The sequence below is a fragment of the Aegilops tauschii genome, chromosome 7 (genome assembly GCF_002575655.3).
Source record: "Aegilops tauschii subsp. strangulata cultivar AL8/78 chromosome 7, Aet v6.0, whole genome shotgun sequence".
In the NCBI taxonomy this organism is placed as follows: domain Eukaryota; kingdom Viridiplantae; phylum Streptophyta; class Magnoliopsida; order Poales; family Poaceae; genus Aegilops; species Aegilops tauschii.
Window position 1 is genome coordinate 396,030,535 of NC_053041.3, and position 8,535 is coordinate 396,039,069.

Genomic DNA, 8,535 nt, shown 5'->3' on the forward strand with positions numbered 1-8,535 from the left:
CTGCAGCTACTCCGGCCCTCGATCCAGAGCAGATTACGCCGTCCGAGGACGGGTGGATGGACCCCGCCACGGAGGCCGCACACTCAGCAGCGATAGAGCCGAATACTGACTTCACCTCCTCCGAGACCATTGGATTCGTCCCCGGCCATGGGCTCCGAGCCGCCTGCGTCCGTGCCTATCGAATCCGATTGGGCACCGATCATGGAGTTTACCTCCGCAGATATCTTTTAGCACTCGCCCTTTGGCGACATGCTAAACTCGTTGAGGTCTCTCTCCCTATCAGGAGACCCTTGACCGAACTATGTCCGGCTAGAATGGGATGCGGACGACGAAGAAATTCGCTCCCACCCACCACCCACTTAATAGCCACTGTTGACGGTTTAACCGACATGCTCGATTTCGACTCCGAAGACATCGACGGTATGGACGATGATGCAGGAGAGGAACAGGAACCACCGCCCACAGGGCGCTGGACAGCCACTTCATCACACGATATATATATGGTGGATACACCGAAAGAAAACAATGACGAGGAACGGAAGGATGCAGCGAAGGATAGCTCCCTCAAGAAGCAACCAAAGCGACGGCGTAGGCGCCGCTCCAAATCCCGCCTCGGCAAGAACAGCGATAACAGTGCAAGGAAAAATAACACCCCGGTCGACTCCAGAGGAAACGACGACCACATTGACCCAGCGACAGAACATGATGAACCACCGGACGTCGAACATAGTACGGATCCGCTGTCCGAACAGGGCGACGCCGAGGATAAAGCTCATCAACCTCTCTCCGGAGAGGAAAACAGTCCGGACGAGGATGCACACATCATCCCGGAAAGGCACCTGCAACAAGAGAACCTCCGTAGAAGGCCTATTGCCACCGCGAGGAGTCTGAAGAAGCAGAAGCAAAGGCTTAAGGCCGTGCAGAATACGCTCAACAGTAGATGGAACAAAGTGCTTGACACTGAAGAAAAGTATGGTGGCAGTTGCCACACAAATATCTATCCAAAGCGCAAGCTGTTGCCCGAATTCGATGACGAGGCCTTAGAGCCCACACAGCCGAAAAATAAAACGGCCGACCGGTCGGATCGACCACCTCGTGGCCGCGATAGGGCGGCTAACGAGGCCGCACATAAGTCAGCACACGATCCAAGCAAGGACTTGCATCAAAAGGCCAGCATGACCAGATCCATCTACAGATCTAGGAAGCGCGCTCCAGCGCATAATCAAAACCGAACTCTACAACCGTTAGAACGCCATGACACATCCAAATATAGGGGTGCCGCGCACCCCCTATGTTTCACCGATGAGGTGCTGGATCACGAATTTCCAGAGGGATTCAAACCCGTGAACATAGAAGCGTATGACGGAACGACAGACCCTGGGGTCTGGATTGAGGACTTTATCCTCCATATTCATATGGCTCGCGGAGACGATCTCCACGCCATCAAATACTTGCCCCTCAAGTTGAAAGGACCAGCTCGGCACTGGCTGAAGAGCCTCCCCGAAAATTCAATTGGAAGTTGGGAGGAGCTTGAGGATGCTTTTAGGGCTAATTTTCAAGGGACCTATGTCCGACCTCCGGATGCAGACGATTTAAGTCATATAATTCAACAGCCCGGAGAGTCAGCCCGAAAGCTTTGGAACAGATTTTTCACTAAGAAGAATCAAATCGTCAACTGCCCGGACGCCGAAGCCTTAGCAGCTTTCAAACACAGCATCCGAGACGAATGGCTGGCCAGACACCTCGGCCAAGAAAAATCAAGGACAATGGCATCCCTGACAAGCCTTATGACCCGCTTTTGCGCGGGCGAAGATAGCTGGCTGGCCTGTAGTAGCACTAGCGACCCAGGCACATCTGAAGTCAGGGATGGTAATGGAAAACCACGACGCAGTAAAAGCAAGCGTCGAAATAACAAAGACAACCCAGACAACACGGCGGTAAACGCCGGATTTAGGGGCTCTCGACCCGGTCAGCGGAAAAAGCCTTTCAAAGCCAACAGAGATGGACCATCCAGCCTAAACAAGATTCTAGACAAATTATGTCAGATTCATGGCACCTCCGATAAACCTGCAAATCACACCCACAGAGAATGCTGGGTCTTCAAGCAGGCCGGCAAGTTAAACACCGAACACAAGGGGAGGGATACACCAAGTGAAGACGAGGATGAGCCTCGCCAGCAAAGCACTGGGGGTCAGAAAAAATTCCCACCAGAGGTCAAAACAGTGAATATGATTCACGTAACGAAGAGGAGAAGCAAACATGCACTCCGAGACATACGTGCCGTAGAGCCTGTCACCCCTAAGTTCAACCCTTGGCCGGCCTGCCCGATCACTTTTGATCGCAGGGACCACCTAAAAAGTATCTGGCACGTGGGATTGGCTGCTCTGGTGCTAGACCCAATTATCAACGGATACCATCTCACCCATGTCCTCATGGACAGCGGCAGTAGTCTTAATCTGATATATCAGGACACAGTCCACAAAATGGGGATAGACCCGACAAGAATCAGCCACAGTAATACTACATTTAAAGGAGTAATACCAGGCCCAGAGGCCCGCTGTACGGGCTCTCTAGTACTAGAGGTTGTATTCGGTTCTCCCGACAACTTCCGAAGTGAAAAGTTAACCTTCGACATCGCTCCATTCCGAAGCGGCTATCAAGCACTACTCGGAAGAACAACTTTCGCTTGTTTTAATGCAGTACCGCATTACGCTTCTCTTAAGCTTAAGATGCCCGGTCCACGTGGCATCATCACAGTTAGCGGAAATGTTGAGCGTTCCTTACGCGCGGAGGAATGTGCGGCGGCTTTAGCAGCCGAACATTAAACGGCCCCTCCGAACAGAATAAACGATCGGTCGTCAAGACCGTGGACACGGCTAGACGAGTCCGGCGCATGTCTAGCTGTAACAGCTTAGATAAACCTGAGATTGGTTTGATGGATATACCCCCATAGGCGGTACCAGGGGCTCCCCGCATGTACAAAGGACTACAGTTCGGCTCGACCTTACTTATCTTGAATTTTAATGGTTTATTAAGAATAACCAATTTTTCGCATGACAACTTTCACCTAAGTTCTTCTCTTTTACAGATGATAATCGTGCTATACCCTTCCAGGATTTTAGATTAAGACCCTGCGTAAACCTTTTTTACTGTCTCTTGTTGCTTCACATCCTCCGGATACTCAGTATAACCAAGAGGGATGCTGATGTTATTGGCATTTCGCCACGTCAGAATAATGCACGTACTTGGACACTCGGGGTTCATTATCAAGGGCGTTACTCAGCCCGGTATATGTTGTAAAGACCGAATACCTTAGGGAGTGTTCGGCGTCGCGAGTTTGGCCTTATATGCATCGGCTCCGAATCATGTCTTTGGTCAAATGTTGGGTTTGCCCGGCTCCCGCGTTTTGCTACCTTACGTTCCGCTCTATCGGCTAAGGTGGCACCGGGAGAACTACTGCGATTGTGCCCTGGTTCATCCGGACGAGCACCTCAGTAGAGAAAGCCGAAAACTGACTGTCATGATAAAGCGTGAGACTGGTTAACCACTCGATGACTCATCGGAATCTTTGGGATTCCTCCGCATTAACGAAGGACCGGTTTCCCCGGTCATGTACGTACGCGCACCGTATTCGGATAGCCACGGAAATACCAGGGGCTATATAGTAGCCCCACTGTCAAACTCCTATGGTTAAGTGAAACTGTTAAAGCAATATAGTCCGATTGCCTCGTTCGCCGCGCTACCACCTCCTTAATGGACCAAGACGTTGGATCAAGTGTGAAGACGCGCTTTTGCGAACACCCCCGCATTATATGCGTGGGGGCTGAAGCCGACGACTGCAAACTTTCAGGATATATATATATATATATATATATATATATATATATATATATATATATATATATATATATATATACATAAACGACTGCACAGGAGGCACAATAATACTTTCAGGCAAAAGTATAAACACAGCCTTTATAATTCAAATAACATTGTTCTTACAATTGGGATACATGTCACTAGAGCATGATACTCTTCGAGCACTGAGCCTCTATTAAACGAGCGCCTTCTAAGACTTCCTCAAAATAGTGCTCGGCCGATATCCGGCCCATGGCCGAATTCTGGGTTGCAACAGCGGTGGCCTCCATCTCTGCCCAGTATGTCTTGACACGGGCAAGAGCCATCCGCGCACCCTCTATGCACGCCGACCTCTTCACAGCATCGATATGCGGCACAACACCAAGGAATTGTTGCACTAAGCCAAAATAACTATTCGGCTTTGGTCCTTCCGGCCAAAGATGATCCACAACAGACCTCATGGCAAGCCCGGACAACCTATGGAGCTCGGCCCACTCGGCCATTTGCTCATTTAATAGCAGCGGACGCGCCGGAGCATTGAACTGCGACCAGAACAACTTTTCCACTTCGTGATCCTTTTGATCTTCGAAAAACTTGGTCGCATCAGCAGCACTTGCTGCCAAATCCAGGTATGCATCCGTAGAACTCCATAATTGATCCAGAAGGGCATACTTAGGATCTCCGAACTTCGTCCGCAACAAAAAGGGCTTCCCAGCCGCGATATCTCCGGCTTGACGTAGCTCCTCCTTCGCCGCTCCGATTTTAGAGTGGGCTTCCTTGGCTGCTACCATGGCCTTCTCCAGGTCCGCCGTCTTCGTTTGGCTTTCCTTTTCAAGAAGCTTATAACGGTTGGCGGCATCTTTCAGCTCAACAGCCATCTTGGCTATTTTCTCTTTGCTCTGGCAATGCGCAGCCTGTTTGGCTCTTAGCTCTTCGACCACCTTTAGGGCGGCCGCATCACTCTTCCTGGCTTGTTCCTTGGCTCAGGCAAGTTCCGCCCGAAGGGTCTCCACGGCGACAGCTCCATCTGCAGTTACAGCATATTACAGATACTAGCATCATGCTCCTCTTAATATGTGTTGATCATAGGAGAATACATACCCTGTGCCTCGTCAAGTCGCTTGTTTACAAGCACGATGTCGGCATCTGCCGCATCAAGTTGCCGCTTCAGTTCGGCAAACTCACCAGTCCGGCTAGCCACCGGACCCTCAGCCGCCTGCACGTGAAAGCAGCGCGGTTATTATCTGGGACTATGATCCTCTATTTGCCGTCCTTTTTGACAGCAACCAGAGTCTCAGGGGCTACTATCTGCATAGGGCACACCTAGCGTGTCCGGCATCGTCAAAAAAAAATATTACTTTGCGTACCTCAAAGCCTCTCAGCAGGCCCATGAAAGCTTCATGCAACCCGCTTTCAACAGATGAAATCTTCTCAACTACCGTACCTATTAACATACGGTGTGCTTCTGAGATAGCCGCTTGCTCCAGAAGATTCCGTAGTGAGTCTGGTCGTGCACCGGACAGTTCCGGACTCTTTTTGTTGCCCTCCCTAGGAGCCGAATACTCCGGGTTTCGGGTGGCCGAAGGATTACCCTCTGGCCTTGGTGGATCAGGAGAAATCCTCCTTGACGACACCTCAGGGTCATCCGCTTCACGAGGCGGGGAGGCACGGGGAGGCGTTTCGCTCTCCATCATCTCCGGAAGAAGATCCCCCGAAGACGAACTCTGTCGAGAAGGGCTACGATCCGAACTACAAGACATACGTCTCGGTTATTGTTCTCCGAAAGGAAGCAGGGTATATTTACTATAAAGTACTCTTGTTTACGTACAGCTCGGTAGAGGGCTGGTCCCCTTGCGGGTACTGTGCGGTAAGGATGCCCTCCGGGGTAGGGCCCTCTGGCAAAGGTTTCTTCCCTCGTTTGAAAACCATTGTTTCCAATTCATCAGAGGCGGCCCTCTTCCTTCCTTGGGGAGCGGGAATTTCATATTCTTCTCCCCGGTTATCCTCCTTCGCGGAGGCACTAATTCCCCCGGTTTGGATGAATAATGAGTGAGGCTCTCTTTCGGCTTCTTTATTCCTCCCTTTATCTTCCCCTGATGGCGCCTGATAAGGTGCAAGCTCGAGCATCCTGGCTAGTACGGGATCCGGTGAGCCCTCGGGAAGGGGAGCCAAACACCTGATCATCTTCGCCTTTTTTATCCAGTCCTGGTTTAAAAGTGACTTTTCAGAATGATGTTGTGGTAAATTAAAAGACCACGTGTTCAGCCGCGTAATTACTTACTTGGGTGTGTGGACGATTGCAGTTCAGACCCGCATCCTCGAAGGTGTCCAGACACTTTATTTGTGATCCGAAGAAAAATCTGTACATCTCTTCGAGCGTCACGCCGTAGAAGTGCTGAATAGTTCACGGTCCTGCTGGGTTGAACTCCCACATACGGAGAGGTCGACATTTGCAAGGAAGGACTCGACAAATTAGCATGACTTGCATTACCTTGACAAGGCTGACATCTCTCTCGAGGAGATCTCGGATGCGACCCTGCAATATTGGCACATCATTTACTGGCCCCCAGTCCAGCCCCTTATTGATCCATGACACCAGTTGTGGCGGGGGGCCCGAGCGGAGCTGTGATGTAAAACCACACCCGTTGCCATAACTTGGGTGTCTCCGGGAAGGAACCCTTTGGCCATGGAGCATCGGCGCCTTTGTTTATCATGGCGCCTCCGCACTCTGCGTGTCGCCCCTCAATCATCTTCGGCATCACATTGAAGGTCTTGAGCCATAAGCCGAAGTGTGGGGTGATGCGGAGGAAGGCTTCACACACGACGATGAATGACGAGATGTGAAGGATGGAATCCGGAGCTAGATCATGGAAATCGAGCCCGTAGTAGAACATAAGCCCTCTGACGAAGGGATCAAGACTAAAGCCTAGCCCTCGGAGGAAGTGGGAAATAAATACGACACTCTCGTTGGGTTCGGGAGTGGGGATGACCTGCCCTCGAGCAGGCAACCTGTGCGAGATTTCGACGGTCAGATACCTGGCTTCTCTCAGCTTCTTGTTGTCCTCCTCCGTGACAGAGGAGGGCATCCACCGACCTTGAAGGTTGGATCCGGACATGATTGAAGTTCTGAAGCGCCTAGCCTGAGCCTTGGGTGTTGGAACTCGAGGTGGGGGAAGGATTCGATTGAGTGCGAGAAGAAAATGACAGGCCTTGGCCCCTTTATAAAGAGGGTGAATATCAAGCGTCCTCCGCGTGGCCGTTTGGAACTCGCCTAAAATCGAGGAGTCATACCAACAGGCACGATTGGGTTACCCATACCCGTATTGATGAGGATCCCGTGAAAAGAGGGACGCGATCTCTGCTTCGACAGGATGTGCCAATAAAACCGCCTCGCAACACGTGCAGTGGCAGGCTCGGAAAAACGGTTCGTCAGGACCAGACCACGGCAGAACATCACGCTATGAAAGGCTGTCAGCAGATTAGATTTGTGGAAATATTATTCTCTCTACGGTGGTATGTGGAATTTGGTTTGCAGAGCCGGACACTATCCTTGTGTTCAAAATCTTCTATGGAGTATTCAGAGGAGGAACCCGCCTTGCAATGCCGAAGACAATCTGCACGCCGGACTCATCGTCATTGAAGCCTGGTTCAAGGGCTACTGAGGGAGTCCTGGATTAGGGGGTCCTCGGACAGCCGGACTATATCCTTTGGCCGGACTGTTGGACTATGAAGATACAAGATTGAAGACTTCGACCCGTGTCCGGATGGGACTCTCCTTGGCGTGGAAGGCAAGCTTGGCAATACGGATATGTAGATCTCCTCCCTTATAACCGACTCTGTGTAACCCTAGCCCCCTCCGGTGTCTATATAAACCGGAGGGTTTAGTCCGTAGGACAACAACAATCATACCATAGGCTAGCTTCTAGGGTTTAGCCTCTACGATCTCGTGGTAGATCAACTCTTGTAATACTCATATCATCAAGATCAATCAAGCAAGAAGTGGGGTATTACCTCCATCGAGAGGGCCCGAACCTGGGTAAACATCGTGTCCCCTGCCTCCTGTTACCATCCGCCTTAGACGCACAGTTCGGGACCCCCTACCCGAGATCCACCGGTTTTGACACCGACACCTGCGCGCAAACCTAGCACATCACGAGGAATCAACCCAGAATCGTCAAGATAAGTCCCGCACTCAGACCAGCTAATAGTTGGAGCCTAGGAGTCATGCTCGCCGTAGTCCTGTTGCGGCAATGCCGCCTCCCTTTCTTACCTTACCATGGCTGCTTGAGCGCTAAAGGGGACCCCCTGAGCATCGCGCCTCAGGAGCTCTTACTGGACCTCGGGCCGCTCACCTCCTGGCCTTTACCACGGCACGCGACCTGGCATACCAGCGATGGCTGTAGCTTGCCTGGGGACCGGGACCTGTCAGCGTAGAGCAACAAGCCGTCGCAAGGTTGGAAAGGGGAGACCGAGCCTAAACAGGACTTGCATTCACAGGTTTCCATAATCAGGATAATATCAACAAAAGACATTACAGACCCTCTACACGCCCCCGTGGGGTACTTCTTGATTCCTCGCAGAGGGAACAAAAGACGAGAACCTAGGAGAATCCTATCTACACGCCCCCGCGGCTGACGCCATCATCAACAGTGGGCCGCAGGAGGCCAGCGCCAACCC